The sequence below is a fragment of the Lactuca virosa genome, chromosome 6, assembly GCF_052849685.1.
Source record: "Lactuca virosa cultivar CGN04683 chromosome 6, Lactuca_virosa_CGN04683_v6, whole genome shotgun sequence".
Classification (NCBI taxonomy): domain Eukaryota; kingdom Viridiplantae; phylum Streptophyta; class Magnoliopsida; order Asterales; family Asteraceae; genus Lactuca; species Lactuca virosa.
The window spans coordinates 215,009,267-215,032,566 of record NC_136431.1 but is presented as its reverse complement, the minus strand read 5'-3'; the positions used below and the strand labels follow the sequence as shown (position 1 = coordinate 215,032,566).

Here is a 23,300-nt window from a genome sequence, read left to right as displayed (position 1 = left end):
ACCAATCTAATTATATTTTCTTCAATCATAGTTGTTATATTACAATAAAATAATTGTGACTAGCGTTGGATCAAAACCTAGGATTAGGTTAATAAAGTTATGAACTTTAATTTGTGTGCATGTTTTAGATGGCCATTCTTACCATGATTTAATTATGATAATCTTTAGGATTGATAAAAATCAAATCTTGCATGATACAAATTGAACAATGAATTTAGGGATAATTAATGACATGGCGACAAAATTAAAAGTCCTTAGACTGATTAGTATTTGTGTATGGACCAATCACACGAATCAATTTAGGAATCAGTGAATAATGAATAAGAAATCATCGCACTAAAGTAATTATCCATGGTTATAAGATGTAATCCAATCTAAACAGAAGTACCTGAAATGATTCGTTTCCAAAGAGTTTATCGTGTTAGCATAGCTGTTAATTTAATTGAGTTTTATAATCAACCCCCCTTGTTGCTTTTGTTTATTTAATGTAGACTATAATCAACACTTCTAATGTTAATTCAATATCGTTCCCCTTAAGCTCGACGCCCTTACTTATGAAACTATACTATACTCGATCAGGTTCATTGCCAGTAAGGTGTTGCTTTAGGTATGATAGACTAGGAATTATAAATGTAAAACTAGTGCATTAAAACATGCATTTGGACCCTATAAAACCTCATTATCTCCTTGGAGGCTAACCTTATCCTCAACCTCTATCCTCTCATTCAGTCCCCTCGAAACCCTAGCCCTCATTTGCGAGATTCTTGAGACTTTGAGTAATTTGGTGTGTTTTGGTGCATATTGAATGAGAAGGAACTCATTGGAGAAGTATTGATTGGCTTGGTGCTTGTAGATCCAAACCTTATTTATCTTGATCATCCTTCTGGAGGTATAAAGACTAAACCTTTATGATTCATTGCTTAGATCTAGTTTAGCTTAGGCTTTTAGTATATTTTGGTCCCATGGGTTGATTCTTGTGAGTTGATGTTACTCCGAAAGTTTAGGATAACCTTCTTTGATGTTTCTAAGGTCCTTTGTGCATAAAAATCGTATATTTATGGTTTTGGTTCATCCATGCATGAGTTGTTGTTCTTAATATGAAGTTAGAAGGTTAGAATTTGATTTTGGGCCTCTTTGAGCCATGCAAAGGCATCAGGTTTTCGACTTTATCAGTTAAGACGTCCTTTAGGTTTAGATCTCTTAGTTGGACTAAAGGTCTTTAAGCATTAAGAGCTTAATGACATGAAAAGGACGTCTGATGAGTACGCTAGGCATACCCTCCTGATATGCATGACGTAACGGGATGAGGTTATGTTCTCTTTTAGTGTAGATCCAGTACGCTTGGCGTACGCATCATGTACGCACGACATATTCACATGAAACCCTTTTGGGCCATTTTTGGGCCTTGGGTCAGTTTGGGCCTTGGGCCATGGTTAGTTGGGCCCAAAGTAGGAAGGGTAAAAGGGTCTTTTACCCTTTGTAAGAAGGATTATGATTTGGGCCTTTATTTGTGGATTATTACCCTAAATAATGATTAGGGTTGGTTTGAATGTGTTCAGTGTAAGGAGCCATTATAGCAACAACTTGTGTGTGACTGTTTACCATCGGACTGAGCTGAGTCTCTTCATTGTACCCATGGGTCGTATGCACCAATGTCGGCCCAATGGATTATGTTTGTAGGATGCTACTTGTCTGTGTGATACTTGCATGTTTTGTATGTTGTGGGTCCCGTTATGCGAATTAGGGTGAGTCCCGTTATACTCATTGGGTAAGGCCCATTACTTGTATGGTATGTGGTATTTTTTTGGAGCTCACTAAGCTTTGTGCTTAGGGTTTAATTTTATGGTTTAGGTACATCCTATTCGAAAGGGAATGGCCCGACCTGATCACAGTGCATCCACCCGTGTCCAACATTTTTATGATTTTGGGATTGTACTTTGATAACTAATTTCACTTTGACATACTTTAGGATGGTTTAAGATGTATAATTTATGGTTTTTGGTTGACTTAAAAATGAAAATTTTACTCATGATTTTTCGGATGTTACACATGCTGACTTGCAGATGGCATTGTAGCCATAATGACATGTACATGTCGCGTCCACATGGAATTGGCATGTCATCCATGTGGATTTTTTTAATCCAAGAACACATTCATCATCCTATGCAAGATCAGATATGGGAGAATATGAAAATGATATGAAGGTCTGATTTGTTTCTACTAAGCACGTCGGAGGCGACGTTGGTGTTGAGAACATGGAACAACAGTGGTTGAAGGTAGCATAAAACCGGTGAAATATTGAAGGCCCTACACAATTGCCACCTCCATCATTAGGACACCAAATTTACCACCACAGAACACCACAAAATACTATTCATCATCTTCTCTACCTTGGACCATCATCTTCATCAAGCTACCATTTTCACACAACCCTAAATCAAAACCATCACAACCTTCGTACACCATCATCTTAACCTAACACCAACACCAAATTACCATATATACACCATTATCCATCTCGAACCCACCACAAATCCACCTGTTACACCCGTGTTCATCTTCATCAATCCAACCACTACATCACCATCGACAAAAGCACAACCATCTGGTAGCCTTTTCCATCAATATGTATTTATATATAGGGATTTGAGTTTTAAATGTAAAAAATACATATTATATGTTAAAATATGTATTAACATGCAAAAAAAATACATATTTATTTGTAAAATACTTTATTTAAGATTAATTGTAAAATATGTATGGAAAAAAATGTTAATGACTAAATTTATACAAAAAAATAGTGACTAAATTTGTAAAAAAAAAAAAAAAAAAAAATTTAGTGACTCAATGTATACATAAAACTTCAATAGCCGATCTTAATAATATTTTTTAAACAATTCAATAATAATAGATAAAAGATAATAATAAACTTAGTACCTAAATATATACAAAACTTAAAATTTCAAATCATTATCTTTATATACAGCCCAAACAAAAGATAAAGGAAGATTACAAGTCATTGTCATTATCTTTAGACACAGACCAAACACGGATAAAGGAACATTACAAATATACAAGTCGTTATCTAGAGGCGCCCAAACAAAGATAAAGGAACATTACGATGTCATTATTTTAGACACAGCCCAAACACGGATAAAGGAACATCAACCATTCGTTGTAATTTATCTCTTATCAGAATCAGACGTTATAAAAGAAAATCCGATTTCTTCACAAATCCAAGTTTCTCATAGTAGATACTAGGTACGCCTTCTTCCATGTCGACGAAGAAGCGGGAGAAGCCGAGCAGAAGCCGACAACCGACAAGGACATATTCAGTGTCGCCATGTCGTTTTTGTCCAATCAGATTGCTCGCATCCGTAAATTACCAAATATTTTCAGTGGTCTGTTGATCAACTATTACCCGCAAACAGCTTTATAATTACTAGTTTATATGCTTTTGCGGACATGAAATCTCAGGGATCTGATTTTCCTTTTAAAACGCACCCTGGGTTCGTCAATGTAGCCCTTATCTGTCTCATCTTATATGGCCTGGCTTCTGCATCAGAGCATTTCATTTCTGCCATTCGTCCTGGTTCTGTTTATGCCATCATTGTTCAATTGGTAAGAGTCGGTTGTTTGTGCATTATGGCGATGTCTTTGACATCTTTATTCTGTTTTTGATATTTTCATACTTGTTCCTTGATTTAAGTAGAATATACCTAGCCTGAGCATGTAATTAGATCACTCTTTCCTGAGGTATTATAGATTTTTATATGAACCATCAGCCCTTTGATGTTGTAGATTGCCTTATGGCTTGGATTGTGATTTATGTTGATAATGCTCTTTTTTTTTTTTTTTTTTTTTTTTTTTTTTTTGTGGAAGTATGAGTTTGAGTGGCAGGACTTGAAAACATCCCCATTCACCTTGTTTTGAGGTTATTTTGGACTATATGCTATTTAAGGCTTTGATTCGACCCATTAATTAGTGTATGAGTTATGAAGATGATGGTGCTTGGTTGTTAAAAGGACATTAAGAAATTGCTTGGTTAAAGTTTGTAACATCCTCTGTTTTTGTTTGTACTTGTGAACTATGTGCCATATATGTCACTGGTGTCATGTTAACAATTATAAGACAAATCATGATCAGATAACTGTTTTCCATTGTAGTTGTTATAGAATCACACTTCTTGATAAAAGGATGAAGGATCTAGATTAAGTTGTCTGTGCAACTGCAGGCATGAAAAGACTTTTACATGATATTCATGCTTCATTGATATTGTAGAGTGATATAAGATGATATGAGAGTGGCTTGGTTAATAATGAAAACAAGAGTATCTTGATCACTTGTTAATGTGATTAGAGATATATATATGACGTAGCAGTAACTTGAACATTGTCTAATATTTCTTGAATACACATAATACACTGTATTATAGTTGTCTCTTTTTTTGTGCTCCTTTTCGTCTTTTTGTTGATTTCTTACATAACCTATCTTTTCTTTTTCTACTGTTGCAGTTCAAAAGCGTTTGGCAACACGAATTTGAAAGTTGACACCCCCACCTCTACCAAGGCCATGACCACATAATTTGCCCATTTTTCTACAGAGTTGTGATAACAATCTAGTGAGATTAATATAAATATCGGGTCTTCTCTGCAGTCCTAACTTCTCTACTGATGGTTTTCTTGGATTAGGAAAATTTGGTATGCAAAGCAACCTGATCTTCCATTCTTAGTGTAGCTGACTGACACTTGTATAGAATCATTTGCCTGGATTTATGAATATGCAGAACTATATTTGAACCGTGTCTTGGATCTCTTTACAACATGTATATGTATGTTGTTCTGTTGTTTTAATTTTCTTTTGTGTTACATTGCAACTATGTTCTGTTTTTGATGTTTTATCTTTCTTTCTTAGGCATTTGTTGTGGTTTGGTTGTCAGCAAACGCCATGATTTGTATTCATTTCGTTATTATTGCAAAAATGTGTAGATATTGATTTGAGCTCATGAGATTCATACACTTTGCATCCTCCTTTTGCAGGTGCATTTGAGAAAATAAGGAAAGGGTGTCTTTCAATGCATTGAAAACAGAGTTTGTATGTAAAAGTTATGAACCTTCGAAGAAAACGCATACATTAGCCGCCTAACGACACAAATAATGAAACTTAAATTGCCGCATTAGGTGTCGTAAACGATAAATTTTCAACTACGAACTATTTCCCCTCAGTCGTGATATGATCTAATACTTGATTCTAGAGCTAACTAATTTTGTCTGAAAACTCAAAAATTAGTATGATACTAGCTTTCTTGTTAACGAATCTTCAAACGATTCGTTCACATAACTACACAACTCGTTTGGTGAATATGCTAACATTTTACGGACCAGGTAACAGTCTAGTATTTGGTTCAATTCCCGAAATTTCACTATCACGAAGTCTGGATACTTTCGTGAAAACAATCGAATCACATCAATCGGGAATCGTCCGCTAACACACTTCAAACGCTTTGTTCGCCTAGTTGTCTTTTGAAATTTATTTTTACATATTATGAATTGTGAAGATTTATGAGTTTAATTTTCTTATTTGTTTCCTTATTTAGGCTGGAGGGGTATACAACTTTATTAGTTTTGTTATAGGGTTAGCCGACCCTAGCTTTTTTAGTATAAATATTTCTTTCCTGTTCTTTTAGAATCAGATCAATATGATGAATAAAAATAATGTAGCGTTTTCTCTCAATCTTTCTGGTGTGCTACTAAATCAACAGTATGGTTGCATGATTTATTATGGTATCAAAGAGGAGCTCGATCCAGGCCTAATCGAGTCTCTTCCTTCAAAAACAGGTTGGTTAGATTATCCTTAAACCAACGATCTCTCTTATCATCCCATTCTTGGGTGGGTTATTCCAAACCAATTTCTTCATTCTTTTTTTTCTTTGCAACCTACTGGTGTGAGGATTATTTCACTCCTCTGTCACCATGAATAATACTTCAATCAAATTCAGAAATATACCCACTGCCCTGGTCAGTGAAGATGTCAATTTCGGCTCATTATCTAGCACCTCAAAATTTAGGACCAAAAATTTCCTTTTGAATAAGTAATTATAGAAACCAGTAGTCTGAAAACATTCACAGTTTCATCCAAATCATAAATGAAACCAGTATGTCAATAACCAAAACATGTCATAAGAAAGTAATATCAGAGTACAACTCCCAAAATCTCATAACGCGGAAAATCATAGTGTGATGCGCTGCGATCAAGCCGGCTCCTTTCCTCTCGAAGAAGAAGTACCTGAAACCAAAACTGTAAACCGTAAGCACGAAGCTTAGTGAGTTCTCCCATCATACCACATAACCACATACTGCCAGGCATATCTGGGTGCCCGACCTACCCCATCGGTCTAATCCGACCGGATACTGCCGAGCATACCTGGGTGCTCGACCTACCCTGGCATATCTGGGTGCCCGACCTACCCTGTCAGACATATCTGGATGTCTGACCTACCCTGTCAGACATATCTGGATGCTTGACCTACCCTTCGGTTTATTCCAACCGGCTACGGGGTCTATTTCACCCCTACCACTACCACATAATATCATAGCATACTGGCACAAAATCATAACAGATAGTGGAATACCAGACAGTTATCACAAAGACAATCATCAAACTACAAACAACTACTAGTGGGCCGGCCTTGTGCCTTAGACCCACTTCTACCGGGAAGGTAACTCACCTCAAAAGCTTAACAGAACTTGATAAGGCCCGACTCCAAATCTCAGCTCTCTACTCAATGCTACATTCACCAAGTGATGAATCCATCAAAATCCCGAAATACCCAAAATGCCCTAAGAAGTCAAACTTGGTCAACCATGGTCATAGTCAAGGTCAACAGTCCCTGTTGACCCAACTTCGTCGAGTGCCTCTATCAACTCGTCGAGTTCCTTCAGTCTTCAGAAAACCGGAAAACCCCTAGCCCACTCGCCGAGTTATCTCAACAACTCGCCGAGTTGCTCAGTATTCAGAAAGGTCGAGGGACCCCGATCCAACTCGCCGAGTTGGATAAGCAACTCGTTGAATTTTCCTAGTCTTAACTCATTCAGTCACTTCCAGGCGATTCTAATGCCCCCAAACTATAGATCTGGTCCCATAGGGCTGAGATACCACGTAAAGTTGCTAACTTTACGTCCATGCATGGTATCAAGAGGCTAAAAACACTAGAACTAAGCTTCATAAGGGACCTAGGGCATGGAGGAGGGCCAATACTTGATAAAGCTGGCAATGTTAAGTCTCAATAGGCCATGAAATGTCTAGATCTGAAGTCATAACTTCATGACATGCTCAAATCCAAGAATGACTCCAAAATAAGCTACTAGAGGCCATAAACTTCCCAATGAAGAGATCTAGCAAATAAATGGTCAAGGTATCAACTTTATACCTTAATATGGTTGCCACAACAGAGGAATTCTCGGATCCAAAGCTTCTCCCTTCAACTAAGCACCACCAACTTCAAACTCCTTCAAGAAAGCACCAAAGAAACACTCTTTACACTCACACACACTCAAAAGGATAGAAAAGCATGAATTAGGGTTTTACTGGACTGAGGGAACGATGAGGGAGGCCACAATGAAACATTAAGGTCTTTAAATAGGGTACAAAACCCTAAAAATTAGGGTTTCATTTTTGCCAGCCTACTCGTCGAGTTGAGGCCTCCCAACCCGTCGAGTAGGTTTCTTAACCCGCGTCGCAAATCATTTCTACTAAACGAGTCTGGGGCTCCTAACTTGTCGAGTTTCTCTACAAAAGTGAATAAATTATGATTTTAAATACATACCAGGAACCAAGCGTTACAATTCTCTCCCACTTGTCTCAGACTTCGTCCTCGAAGTCCGCTGCTCCAAATAATCTTGGATAGTGCTCTATCATCTCCTCCTCTGGCTCCCATGTCCACTCTGACCCCTTGTGGTGCAGCCATTGCACCTTCACTAACTGCACAACCTTGTTCCTCAAGGTTTTCGTCTTGCGATCCAGAATCACCACTGGTCTTTCAACATAGTTCAGGCGATCGTCCACCTGCATATCCTCCAAGGGCACCACTGCGAAATCATCTACCAAACACTTTGTTGAGAGAAAAACTTAGAGACACACTTGAACAAACGTTAGAATAAGTAGTATTGCGGAATAGTTAATCTCGAAGGATCTAAAAGCTCAATAATAATATTAATAAGTTAGATAGTTAGAGAGTTAGTTGCGGAAAAAGTAAAGAAATAGAAATGACAACAATTGTTATATCAAGTATACACTTAAGTTGATTCATAACAAGGAATGCATTCAAACCAAGTTAATAAGGAAGATCAAACTTAGTGATTAAGTCACAAAAGACTTGCTCCGAAGAGAGGTTATAATCAGATGTATGAGAGTAAGAAGGGATGAGTAATTTAGATAGAGAGATAGAAAAGATAACTTCAGAAATGTGTATTCAGAATAGATAGATGCGTGTTTTTGAATACAAGAGAATGAGCTCTATTTATAGAGACTCGCGAAGTACACTAGATTACATCTCTAAGAGTAGCTATGCAAGGCATACTGGACAATAGAGAGTGTTACAATAAAAGACAAGTAAAGTAATCTAGTAAACAGACTGCGGTAGGGGAGACTCCGGATGCGGTTGCTGATGAAGGAGCTTGACTGCGGGTGAGAGCTGGCTGCGGTAGCTGAAGTTCAAGAGGGTCACTTTTTATGATTCAACAATTTCCCCCTAAGTGACCTCTTTAACTTTTGTTCATCTATCAAGTTTAAGAAATTTGATCAGGATCCACCAAAACTTCCTAACATTTTCCAACCAAGTGATTCTCCTTAAAATCTCGAACTTGACTTCGACAGTTGTATTCTTTGATCTTTCGACTCCGGTTCGACAGATTTCAAGTTGCTTCCTGGTGAGGCGATTCATGGAAGTCATAGGAATAAAGTATTTGACTTTATCGGTTTTCCTTTTAAAGATGACTTCGAGCTCAGGAAAGTTGGTTGCACCTAAGGATCTTTCTTGATAGCCTTCGGTAAGCATTGGTGCGGGATCGAGTGGTGGTAGATCAAATTTCTTGGCAATGGTGGGGTAGATGTCTGCGTCGATTTAGCAAAATCGCAAACAGTTTCCTTCAAAAAGGTATTAGCTCTTTCAAGCGCAATCTTCATCTTCGAGTGCTTCTCCGACTTGTTTTGAAACACCCTAGCTATGAGGAAGACTTCTTTTGGATTCATGCAAGGGAGGTCAACTTGGGTGCGGACATAGTCGTGTTCCCTTCTAGTGAGGGTGTACTGGATGAAGTCAGCGTTCATGAACTTCCTAATCTTGTAGTTCTTGACTGCGGATGGTCAGTCGTTAGACCATATTTTCTCAATAGGAGAGGCATGCTTAGCATAGAAATGACTAAGTCTCTCAAATTCCATTGGCAGTCTTTTGTGGTCTGGAAGGCTGCGGTCGAATGGCTCAAAAACTGTGAAATACTTGGCATTTGGGGAGATTGGAACATCCCAGTAGCCATCCGAAGGGGGTTCAACATATGTGAGGTGAGGTCTGTAATCTTCATCCAGTAATCTGCGGTGAGGATTGATCCAAGAATTTATCAAGGATTCGTCCATGATAGTATCGAAACCGCATTCTCTCCAAATAAGCTCTGCAAGTTTGGCTGCCTTCCAGACTTTTTTTCTTTGGGTGGTGGCAGGGGAGTCATTCGAGCTTGGATAGAACATGTGCTCTACCAGGTTTTTGAAGTGAGGAGGAGTCTCTGGTTTCTTAGGAGTGATCTCCTCTTGCGTTGGAGTGTTGAGAGGTAGGGTATGATGAGATGGTTGCGGTGTAGGTTGCGGTGTAGGAGTTTTGTCTGTAATGATGGGGGGGGGGGACTCTGATGTTGTGATATGGAGTGATTGGAGTGATGGACTTCTTATTCTTCTTCACTTCCCCCTCTTGAGGAATTTAACGCAGGGGATTCCTCAAGCCATTTTTTAAGGCCATCAACCTTGGCATAGACTTCTTGAAATTGAGCTTTGAGGGCTTCTGCCAGTTGTTGATTGTTGGGGATGGAGGAGTCGAAGAGCAGCCTGTGAATCTCCTTGGTAAGTTGAAGAATTTCAGGACCGTGGAAGTTGGAGGACAGATATCGTTGCAGTCTATTGATTGTGGCTTGAAGAACTGAGATAGTGGACTCATACGCAGTGTGAGTCTCATATATCAGTTTTTGAGACTGTGTGGCTTGATCCGCAATGGCCTCTTGAAGATCTTTCTTGATTGCGATCACCTCAGAGATGAGGCGTTCCACAGCAGCCATAAAGTCCTTGTGATCTGCCTTTCGATTATTGTCGAGGGACCGGATTCCCATTTCGACTTTGAGAGAAATTCTCTTAGCAGCCAATCGCTCACGCGTTTCCAAGTGCTCTATCCATTCTATCAGTGACTGCGGTCCGGGGGTGTCTTCTGGTTGCGGTTGGGTTGGCTTCACCGCAGCAAGAATTTGGTCAACTTTAGCTTGGAGGCTCAAAAGCTCCTTTCTTGTGACGACATTCTTCTTCTTTTTCTTCTTCTCTTTGGGTTTTGAAGTTGAATGGTGAGAGCCACTGGATTCCTCTTCTTCATCAAACATCATAAAGTCATCATCAGAGGGAGAGGGTTTGTTTACATCTTGTAGTTCAACATCATCAAGACCGAAGGTGGGAGCAGAACTGACTTCTATTGCGGTTCCTTCGTCTTGTGATTCATGAACTGTTGGAGTGGGAATTGGATTTGGAGTTGGAGTTGGAGTTGCTTTGGATGTGCCTGAACCTTCACCAGTTGCTTGAGCTTTGAGAATTGTCTCAGCCATCTCGGTCATCCAGTCTTGAACCTTCTGAATGGTGGCTACGGTATTGGCATTATTGATTGCATCTGCCCAATACTTTGCCACTGACTGGATTTCTTGCTCCTTTTGTTGTTGTTGCTTGATCTGTTGTTCCTTGCGTGCTTAGAATGCCCTTCTGAAAGCGGCATATTTCTTTCTGTCTGACTCAGTTACAGGAGTGTAACATAACCATGAGTCGTTTGATTCATCGCCGTCAAATCCTTGAAAACGCACCGAAGTGTCCTTCGGGTCCACGGATCCTGGCACATTTGTGTTCACCATGCCTAAACCACCTGCTGCGAATGTAAGCAGAGTAGGATTTCCTGAGCTTCCTTGGTCTCCTCGACCCGTAGTCAAGTTTGGCCTCGGCTCAGTTCTGGCTAGGGCGGAAGAAGTGCCCTGCGGTTGGGGAGGTGTTTGAAGTGTATGGATGAAGTTCAAAAGGATGGAGTTCAACTCCTCAGGGGAAAAGAAATGCAGTCGGGAAGCCCTGGAGACCTTAGGGCGTGAACCAGTGTCATCATCTTGGGAATGAACTGGGGGGGGGGGGGGAGTCTCCACGATGTGGTGAATCAGACTCACTTTCTGAGTCTGTTTGGAAAATGATAGTGGTGTTGAATGGGTCTGCGGCCACCCCAAGGACTACCGGAGCCTTTTGAGAGGCTTCAGTATCGGTCCGGTCACGCATATGGCCAGTAGGATTGGTTTTTCTTTTCTTAAGGATTGCAATTGGTTGCCTATCCTCATCAGAATCACTATCAGGTTTGGTTGCGTTAGGTTTGGTTTTACGTTTCTTGGTGGGTGCGGTTGGTTTGGGTGCATCCTTCTTTGGTGTTCTTTGTTTCTTCTTGGTGGCCAATTGCTTTCTTCTTTGAGAAAGATTGGAGAGGGTAGTGGAAGAAGGGACTGCAGTACCTTCAGGGTTAACAATTGCATAGGGGTTTTGAAGAGGCGGGGTAGGAGGGTATAGGGCAATACCTTCCGTAGCCTCAATGTGATCTGAGACATCAGCAGTCTCAAGACCAAGAGTAGAAAGAATATGGGTAGGGAGTCTTCGAATTGGTCCAAAAAGAGATTGATCAGAAGAGGGATTGTACCTTTTTAAATCCTTGGTGACAAAGAAATTGATGTCACTGCCCATGTCGATCCATGCATCCGCATGAAGGTCTGAAATGCAGAGGGACCAGAACCTAGCAAATGTGAGTTCGGTTGGGTTCTCCCTTGGGTTCTCCTTGGGAATGTATTGAAGAAAGTCGTCCCATAGGATCTGCCCGTAGTTCACGTCATGACCTGTAAATATGCTCCATACCAATTTTAGAAGCATGAGTCCCATATTGTCTGTGCCTCCGGTTCTGCCCGATAGACTGCGGATGACGAAGTGGCAAACAAATTGCCAGACCGCAGGCAATTGGTTTTTCTTGAATTCCCCAATTCCTCTAATCTTCTTTTGATATCCCATTTGGTAGAGTGCTGAAGTAACGTCCGCCATGGATGGGGTGAAAATCTTGATGGAGGGATGAACAAGGAGGTTAATGGCAGAAAGAAATTTTTCTTTGGACAGAATGACCAAAGAATCGTCAATCAGGTTAAGGTGAACTTCTTGAGGATTTTCGATTGGGCGATAAGCTGAGAAGGCACATTTGAAAAGGGTTGAGATTGGGACAACATCTGTGAAAGCATCGAAGGGGCCAAACAGGGGATGATTCTTCAGAAACTTGATCATCAGCTTGATCGGAGCATTGTAGGAGGGATGATCTTCGAATATTGCTCTGAAGTTGCTTGAAGCAATAGTGGGAGAGTCTGAACCAGTAGGGTTCACTGATCCAGATGCTTTGGATTGTTTCTTGGAAACACCGGGTTTCACCATTGTTGAAGCTTGAGAGAAGGAGTAGAAAACAGAGTGCTTGGAGGAATTTGAGTTATTGAAAGTTCAGAGAGCGTAAAATGATTTTGGGGAAGAAGAAGGGTTTATATAGGGGTGAATTTAAGCAGTAACTGTTTTTACCCTAGGTAAAAGAAAGGATAAGGTAAAAAGACGTTTGGGGGGAAATCGATTTTGGAGATTAAATCTCAGCCACATAAGATGAAACGGTTTTAAAAAGATTTTTGAGATTTGCCAAAAGGGGGTTTGCATTTAATGAAAAGTCTGACGTACATCATCACGTCAGGTGATTGTGTGGATGGGGGAAAGAAGTTGTAACGGATGGGACGTGTTGGGTAAGAGGAAAAGACAGATTAAGGATTTGTATATGGAAAATCGTTCTTTTTGTCATCATTCCTAAAATAGGTCTGACACAAGGTTTATTCAGACAGAGACAGACAGTTTCTCAAAGAATGTTTTTTTATTTAATGAAGGATCATTAAATAGCACACCATGATTTTGATGAAACAGTTGAGAATTTATTAATGTGATCGCGGATGGAAACTTCATTGCGGATGGACAGATGTCATTGCGGATGGATCATCCATTGCGGATGGGTAGATGTGTGACTGCAGTGGAAGAACTGAGTAGAGCACTTGTACAATGAGTTAGTAATAACAAACAATAAGGACCATTGAAGGATAAATATGATATATGGTTGCGGTACATAGAGTGCGGTACACAGGATATACCAAAACCATCTATCATAAGTAACTTTCAGTTAGGACCGCAACAGAGACCAAGAATGGTCTGCGATACCTATCAATTCAAGAAGAATTGGGGGTCCGAATTCATCATTCCTAACATTTGTAAGAAAGTGTTGAGCTTTGTAGAGTCAAGTGCCTTTGTGAACACATCAACAATCTCTTCATGAGAATGGACAAAGATGAGTTCAATGTTACCTTTCAGGACGTGGTCTTTGATGAAGTGATACCGTAGTTCAATATGCTTGGTCTTGGAGTGCTGAATAGGATTATGAGAAATCGCTATAGCACTTTCAGAGTCATAGTAGATTGGTATCCGCAACATTCTGTATCCGTAGTCCAATAGTTAAGTTTTCATTCATAGGACTTGTGAACAACAGCTGGCTGCGGCCACATACTCAGCTTCTACAGTAGACAGAGACACACAACTTTGTTTCCTTGATGACCAACTGACGAGCCTTCCAACCAAAAATTGACATCCACCTGAAGTGCTTTTACGATCTAGTCTGCATCCGGCGTGATCCGCATCTGTAAATGCTTGAAGGCTGAAGTCATTGCCTGCAGGGTACCATAGACCAAGATATTTGCTTCCTTTCTGGTACCGTAGTATCTGTTTGGCTGCGGTCATATGTGACACTTTTGGGTCAGCCTGATACCTTGCGCATACACCTGTTGCAAAGACAATGTCTGGCCTGCTTACGGTGAGATACATCAAAGAGCCTATGATGCCTCTATAAGTATTGTGATCTACAGATTCGCCTAAGGGATCAGCAGAGATCTTATATCCGAAGGCCATGGGGACCTTAACCGAAGAACAATTGTCCATAGAATATTTCTTTAATAGTTCAGTGGTGTATTTCTCTTGATGAATGAATATCCCTTGCGGAACTTGTTTCACTTGAAGTCCTAGAAAGACGTTAATCTCTCTATTCATGCTCATTTTGAACTTATTGGTCATGAGTTTAGCAAATTCATCCACCATTCCTTGATCAGTTGATCCGAAGATGATATCATCCACATATATTTGTACAAGCATAAGGTGGTCACCATTTGCTTTTCTAAATAATCTGGGGTCAATCACTCCTCTTTTATATCCAGACGAGACAAGAAATTCCGAGAGAGTCTCGTACCATGCTCCTGGGGTTTGCTTCAGACCGTATACTGCTTTTTCAAGTTTGTAGCAGTGGTCTGGGAATTCAATACTTTCAAAGCCTGGAGGTTACTGAAGATAAACCTCTTCTTTTAATTCCCCATTGAGAAATGCACTCTTAACGTCCATTTGGTGTACCTTGACGTTTTTGTGGGCCGCGTATGCTAAGAAGATTCGGATGGCTTCCATTCGTGCCACCGGAGCATACGTTTCATCATAGTCAACACCTTCAAGTTGATTGTAGCCCTTTGCAACTAGCCTTGCCTTATTTCTGACTACCACACCAGATTCATCCAGCTTGTTTTTGAATACCCATCTAGTTCCAACAATGGTGTGACCACGTGGCTTCGGAATGAGTTGCCACACCTTGTTTCTTTTGAATTCTTCTAGCTCTTCTTGCATTGCGGATATCCAATCAGGTTCTAGTAATGCTTCTTTGATCGTTCGAGGCTCAACTGAGGACATAAATGTTGCGTAGTGACAGTGATCAGATAAGTCCTTGGAAGATCGAGTCTGGATACCTGCGGATGGATTGCCAATGATTTAACCTGGTGGGTGGTCCTTCGTCCATACGTGTAGACGAGGTTGCAGATGATCAGCAGCTGCGGTAGAGGGAATGTCTTCAATATCAGAAGATTCTGCGGTTGGAGATGGCAGTTCCCCCTGGACTTGAGAACATCCTGCGGAATCATCTTGGTTTATTGGAACGAGAATGGAATTTTCTTGAGTAGTTGGATGAGGTTCCCCCTGGATTGCTGATGGGAGTTCCTCTGGAACCTGAGAAGGTTCCCCCTGGACTGCGGATGGGAGAGTGATGATCCTTGGGTCTGTTCTTGTGTCAATGTTCTCTATGTGTTCATCATCTGAATCCGAAGATACATTTGATGGTAATGATTTTCTGCGGATGGGAACTTGAACAACATCAAGTACTGGAACCTCAACGGTTGTTTCTTGATCCGGAGTAGAGCTTTCCCCCTCAACCGGAGAGGTGGAAGTAGTGAGAGATGCTACTTCGGATAGTGAAGGACCAGATACATCAGCGTGTTGTTGTTGAGCTTCTTCAGACACAAGAACTTCGGATAACTTGGCTGTTTCTACAGGGTCGAAAAGATCGTCATAATTGACTTCAACAAGATTTAAAGGACCTGAAGAGGTAGGAATATCACTTTCCATGATTGATGTGGTTTCAGTGGATGGAGGGGCGTTGCGGATGTGAGAATCATCAAATTTCACATCGAAGCTTTCAATGATTAGCCTTGTACGTCTGATGAGAACTCGATAAGCAACCTTGTTAGTGGAATAGCCAAGGAAAATGCCTTCATCAGACTTCAGTGCAAACTTGTTAAGCTGATCTCGGTTGTTGATCACGAAACATCGACACCCAAAGATATGAAAGAAGCGAACATTTGGCTTGCGGTTGTTGAGGCCCTCATACGGTGTTTTATTGAGGTGTTTGCACATAATGATTCGGTTTTGAACAAAGCATGCGGTGGCTACAGCTTCAGCCCAGAAGTAGAGAGGAAGGTATGCGAAGTTGAGCATGGATCTGGCTGCTTCTACTAGAGTGCGGTTCCTTCTCTCTACTACCCCATTTTGTTGTGGTGTATAAGGAGCTAAGAAGTTGTGAGAAATGACTTTGGAAACCAAGAAACTATTGAGAAGATGATTAGTAAACTCGGTTCCATTATCACTGCGGATACGTCTGACTGGAAGCTTGATCTGAAGTTCGATCTCTTTGATGAAATTGATGAAGATCTGCGGTGTTTTTGACTTGAGTCTAAGGAAGAAGACCCATGTGAAGCGTGTAAAGTCATCTATAATAACCAGTATGTATTTTTTATGATGGAGACTGGCTACGGTAGATGGACCGCAGAGATCAATGTGCAAGAGCTCCAGTGGTTCAGAAATTGAAGAGTCCATTACCATAGGTTGACTTGCTTTGGACTGTTTACCACATTCACAAGTCGGGCAAAGAGTATCGTTGCTGAATTTGAGAATAGGGAGACCTCTGACTAGTTCTCTTGTGACCAAGTTGTTGATGTACCTGAAGTTGAGATGAGCTAGCTTGCGGTGCCATAGCCAGCTGACTTCGGATACAACTTTAGACAGGAAACACAACTGCGGTCTGCCAATGATCAAAGAGACATCCAAGGGATACATGGTACCTTCGGATCTGGATTTGATCAGACAAGTGTTTCTATCACTTGTCATTACGTAGCAAAATTGATCATCAAACTCAACTCGATGGCCTGCCTTACATAGTTGGCCAACACTGATAAGATTGTGTTTAAGGCTTTCTACATAGGCAACCTTCTGAATAGAGAAATTCCCCGTAGTGAGAACACCGTAACCTCGGATGATCCCATTCGCATTGTTGCCGACTGTGACATTTCCACCATTGCATATTGGCCTGAAATCCCGAAGGTATTCTAACCTTCCGGTCATGTGCAAGGAGCAGGCACTGTCAATTAACCATTCTTCTTCTTGTTCCTCCTTGCACAAAGCCTGAGAATTACACGGTTAGTTTAGGCATCCAAACTAGTTTGGAGCCTGGGGCAATAGGTGAATTACTGAATGATGCATGGACCGAGGTTACAGGGACGAGTCTCTTGTCAACTTTTACTCCTAGTCCTGGGTGTTTGTGCAGAATTGGAGTGTGGTGAGTTTTTGAAAAAGTACGAGGTTTCTGACTCCGACTAGATTTGACATAGGATGAATCTTTTTGACAACTACACTGACATTTACAAAAAGAGATTTTGTCTTTTGATCTGACACTATGCTTGGTCAGCGGTCTATAGGATGAATTGGACTTGTTACCGGTCCGAGGTTGGTAATCCTTGACATGAGTGGTGTTGGGTTTTGAAAAAGTTTGTTTTTGAAAAGATTTAGCACGTGCAAATCTTTGAGTCCTTTTTGGTGGATTTCGTAGAATACCCTTCCATTTGTTGAAATTTTGACGTGACTTTAAAAGTGTTGGAGTGGGTAAAATACATTTCCATTTAGGATCATTTGAGGAATAGACCTGCAAAACATTGTTTCGAAAAGACTGAACACCCTTTTGGGTTGTGTCAGAGGAAGTAGGAATGACTTTTGAAGCTGGACTTTCCTTTTTGTTTGTTTTCTTGGTGGGAGAGTTTTTTGAAAAGTAGTGTGAGAAAACAAATTTTTCTGGACTCTTGGACTTTGGAAATCTGACATGCTTCTTGTTTTTTGAAAAAGTTTGTCTACTTTGTCCTCGAGATCTAATTTCCTCTTTGAAGGCCTTTTTGGCCAAGGATTTTGGTGAACCGCAGTCATTGATGTTCAACTGCGGTTTCCTAGCACCCTTAGAATGATTTTGAAAACGTGGGCTTGAGTCATCCGAATTTGAAGATTCTGGGGTCTGAGAGCATTGACCCACTTCAAAGTTCTCTATAGGTAATTCATGATGAATCGCCTGAAGAGTCACAGTTCCTTTTACAGAGGACTGCGGTAGTGATGATTGGACTATTACAGAGTAAGTCTGAGTTGGGATTTCAGTGGGACTTTTGTGGGACTTTTGACTACAGTGTGAGACACTGCGGTCTAAGAGTAGAGATGGAAAGCCTTTTGAGACTTCGGGGCCCTCAATGACAATTTCTTCATCAACTACGGATGAGGTTTGAGAATTTGGGTAAATGGTGCCACAGACAGGAATTTGATCACATGTGTGACCTGAAACCTCAGGCATGATTTCCTCAATGACACAATTATTGCTTAGATTATGGAGTCTACCGAAGTGAGTTTTGATGTCTTCGGGAAAGGTCTTGTCATTGACTAGGAAATAAAATTCTCGGTCTGGAGGGACATACAGTCTGTCTTTGTTGAACCGGGGTGAGGAATTCATTGCGGTAGGATATCCATTCGACCAACCCCAATTGTATGTATTGTCCACGGTTCCATTATTTACTAAATTTTCAATAGCTTCACTTTCATTGAACAATTTTTCGATTAAAAGATTTAAGCGTACAATTTCACTCTGAGCTAAATCTCTCGGGTTCAAAGCTATCTCTAATTGTGTTTCACTTAACATTCTTGCATCTTTCTCTAACTCTAGGTCCTTTTCTAACATAGCCATTTTGAGTCTTTTGTTATCCAGCCGTCCTCTCACATGGAACATCTCTTGGGACACAATGTTCTTCTCATCTAAGGCTTTGTTATAGTCTGTAAGGACGGCAACACAAGTGTCATTAAGATCATCTATGTAGGGTTGACAGTCATGCATGCTATAGTTTAGAGTTTGGATCATGAGTTTTACCTGTTCGACGATGCTTAGAGTTCCATCCTTTGCAATGTAGCAGTAGTTCTTTTCCGGCTTTGTAGACTCATCATTATCCGCAGTTGCCAGCATGCAAATTTTCCCTTTTCCTTTAACACTGCTGATGGCTTCATCTTCGTCTCCGGATGACCAAACTTGATGGTCTCTTTTGACATGGGCTACGTATGCCCTTGCCTTTTCCTTATCTTCCAATTCTTGAGCCATTCTAAGGTAGAATGCTCTATCTTTTACTACATTGGCCTTACAATCTCTTGCAAAGTGATTCTCTTTGTTGCATTTGTGACAAATTACAACATCCGTCTTGTCTTCAGAGGTAGTACCGGAGTCAATGGTTGGATTAGACTGCGGTACTTCCTTTGGTTGAGTATTTTGAGATTGCGGTGGTGGATGAGAATTTTTTGGATAACAAGAATGATTATTCTGTCGACTGAAGTTACAGTTGAATGGAGGTTTGTTGAAATGTTGATTCTTGCGGAAGGAAGGAGGTGGTAGATGGTTGAACTGTTGGCTAACTAGAGCAATGGCCTTCTGAAATTCTTCTTCATCATCATACTCTGAATCAGCTTCGTATGACTGCGGTGGAGTGTCGTACGAGGGAGAGTAGGATTGATTGAGTGGGGCTTGTGCTATAAGAGCAAGTGGTCCTCCAAAGTCAGCACAATCTTTGAGTACGGTGGATTCTTGTGCTTGCAGTTCTCCATAGAGCTTGTAGAGTGACAAAGAGTGAATCTTTCTATCACCTTGGACTATCATTTTGGCCGTAGTCCAATGTCTTCCCAAACCATTGAGAAATTGAAGATTTGTTTCATGGTTACTGCGGATGGTGCCCGCATTGGATAACTTGGTGACTATCAGGTTGAACCTTTTGAAGGAGTCTTCCAAACTTTCGCCAGTATGAGTTTTGAAGTTGTTGAACTCATTGAGTGCGGTAGTAAGCTTCTTGTCTTGTGCTTGTTCTGAGCCTTCGTACAGATTCTTGAGAACTTCCCAGATCTCTTTTGCTGATTTGCAATTTATGATAATATCGAAGTTGTCAGGAGCAACTCCACAGGAGATTTCATAAAAAGCAACAACATCATTTTCCATTTTATCGAGATCATCCTTGGTGGGACGGTTCATGACTGGTTGACCTCCTCCTAGTTTGGTTGTAGCGCCGTCGGTTTGGACTGGTGTAAGGACTGGGACATGTGGTCCTTCTTCTAAGGATCGCCATACATCTCTACCAAGTCTCCTTAAGTATCTTTCCATTATTTGTGACCAGTGATGATATTCATTTGCTACCAGTATTGGGGCTCGATTAGAACCACCAACATTGTTGGAAATGTTCAGAGATAACGATTGTGCCATTTGAAATTGTTTTTTTTTTTTGAAGAAATGAGCTTTAGTGGTATAGAAGGCCCTTTGAAAATTAGAGTTCCGTTTTCAAAAGGCAACCATTATGGCTCTGATACCAATTGTTGAGAGAAAAACTTAGATACACACTTGAACAAACGTTAGAACAAGTAGTATTGCGGAATAGTTAATCTCGAAGGATCTAAAAGCTCAACAATAATATTAATAAGTTAGATAGTTAGAGAGTTAGTTGCGGAAAAAGTAAAGAAATAGAAATGACAACAATTGTTATATCAAGTATACACTTAAGTTGATTCATAACAAGGAATGCATTCAAACCAAGTTAATAAGGAAGATCAAACTTAGTGATTAAGTCACAAAAGACTTGCTCCGAAGAGAGGTTATAATCAGATGTATGAGAGTAAGAAGGGATGAGTAATTTAGATAGAGAGATAGAAAATATAACTTCAGAAATGTGTATTCAGAATAGATAGATGCGTGTTTTTGAATACAAGAGAATGAGCTCTATTTATAGAGACTCACGAAGTACACTAGATTACATCTCTAAGAGTAGCCATGCAAGGCATACTGGACAATAGAGAGTGTTACAATAAAAGACAAGTAAAGTAATCTAGTAAACAGACTGCGGTAGGGGAGACTCCGGATGCGGTTGCTGATGAAGGAGCTTGACTGCGGGTGAGAGCTGGCTGCGGTAGCTGAAGTTCAAGAGGGTCACTTTTTATGATTCAACACACTTCCGCAGCTGCGAGACATGAAATGTGCTGTGAATCTGATTGAGCTCGGCTGGCAGATCTAGTCGATATGCAACCTGGCCTACTCGATCCAAAACCCTAAACGGACCGATGTACCTGGGGCCCACCTTGCCCCGCTTCCTGAACCGAATGACACCTTTCCAAGGTGACACCTTCAGGAGAACCATATCTCCAACCTGAAACTCTAGGTCCGATCGACGCTTGTCGGCATAGCTTTTCTTCCGAGTTTGCGCTGTCTGGAGCCTGCTCCGAACCTGTCGTATCATCTCGGTGGTCTTGAGTACCACCTCAGTACTCCCCATGACCCACTGACCGACCTCTCCCCAACAGATCGGGGTCCTGCACTTCCTCCCGCAGGGCATATTAAAAGGAGGTCGATCAATGCTAGCGTGATAACTGTTGTTATACGAAAATTCCGCTAACGGAAGATACGTATCCCAAATCCCACCAATATCAAGTACACACGCACGTAGCATATCCTCTAGGGTCTGAATTGTCCGCTCGCTCTGCCCATCGGTTTGTGGATGGAAAGTTATATTGAAATGGAGACAAGTACCCATCTCGTTATGGAACCGCTTCCAAAATCTGGAAATAAAGCGGACATCTCGGACTGACACAACCGAAACCGGAACCCCATGCCATGCCACCACCTCTCAAACGTAAATCCCAGCTAGCTTCTCAGCTGATATACTCGGCTGGATCGGGATGAAATACGCGCTCTTGGTCAATCGATCCACGATGACCCAGATAGAATCCACTCCACGTGCGTTCTTGGGAAGCTTTATGATGAAATCTATAGTGATGTCTTCCCATTTCCACACAAGAATCTCCAACGCTTGTGTCTTGTTGTGGTGTCGCTGATGCTAGGCCTTGACTTTCTCGGCCAGAAAAGACCGATTTAATTTATGCTTTTTAAAATCCAATCAGATAAATCTTTATAAAAGATGTTGCGGAATTGGTCCCCAAAACAAAATATGATAAAAGTTTGTCAAAACCTTTCTTTAAGAAATATATATTTTCCTTTTATATGAAAACCTCGGGATGTCATGTTCCGATACAGATCAAAAGCATAAAAAAGACATTATAAGCCTTACAACAATTATTTATAACTACTGGCCTATAATCCAAAAATCACTCATCATCATCATCCGACTATGCTCGGGGTCCACTACCTGTAATATAAAAAGCTGAGTGGGTCAGGCTTGGAAGCCTGGTGAGCATATAGGGTTTTCAACCCATAATATATAATTTAATATGCTTAAACATCAATCAATCAACCGAATTACCCCAACCCCATTATCTTATTTATTTCTTAAGGGTTTACCCTAAGAATCAACTATCACTCCTTCCTAAGGATTCATCCTAAGGAATAGACACAAAGTCACCTCGTCACCAGGGTTTATACAACGGGCACTAAGTCCATAGCTGCCAAGGTTTATTCAACATGTGCTAAGTCCATATCTCTCATTTATCGACAGTATTATTTACAGGTATTCCCCCCTGCAATATATGTCAATGGGTTTTTAGAGTAAAACAAATGAACATATAGTTCATTACACCTACAGGTTGCGGGCCTGCTAGTCTTCCACAGACTGTCTAGAATAGTCCATGGTTGTTATCCATACGCTGCTGAATGACGGGGGCCCACGTTTGGGTAAGGGCTTTTCTCATATTGCACCACTCACTCCATACGTTTAGGTAAGGGCTTCACCCCTCACTATCAACTCATGATCTCATTTCACCACTTACTCTCAACTCATGATCTATATCACTGATCCTCTCATCTATCCAACTCACCTTTCATCACACCCACTATTTCATCTACCCATGTTTTACCCAACATTTTTCGTAGATAAAATTACATATACAGTTTAAATTATTTAAAAACCTGTATAAATCATTCCTTCAACACCCATCTCAAATAAATAAACAATATATATTCACACAGCACATATTTTATGTAAAATACTTCATATCTATGTGTAAGGTGAAAGTAACTACACACTCACTTGATTTAATGAAAATCGGGCAGCAATTCGTTTCCTAAAACGATCGTTTCTAATAAAACTGGGAGTTTTATTGAGAAACCGGGCTCTGCAAGGGTCGGGCTTCGAAACCGAAAAGATAAATTTTTCGGGCTTCTCGGGCACTTCATGGCGTATTCCGGGGGTTATAATCGATACCGGGGCTTTGGGGAATGTTAAGATGAAGAAAATATGGAAAAAGGGGCTAAATATGGCAAAATCTCAAAAGTAACC

At 40.6% G+C, this 23,300-nt stretch overlaps 1 long non-coding RNA gene across 1 annotated transcript; it reads left to right on the top strand.

Moving 5' to 3' along the window:
* Nucleotides 1–3,114: 3,114 nt before the first annotated feature.
* Nucleotides 3,115–4,917, top strand: LOC145118968 (uncharacterized). Its single transcript, XR_013713569.1, has 2 exons — nt 3,115–3,621; nt 4,515–4,917. It is a non-coding gene; the product is annotated as an uncharacterized LOC145118968 (long non-coding RNA).
* Nucleotides 4,918–23,300: the final 18,383 nt, after the last annotated feature.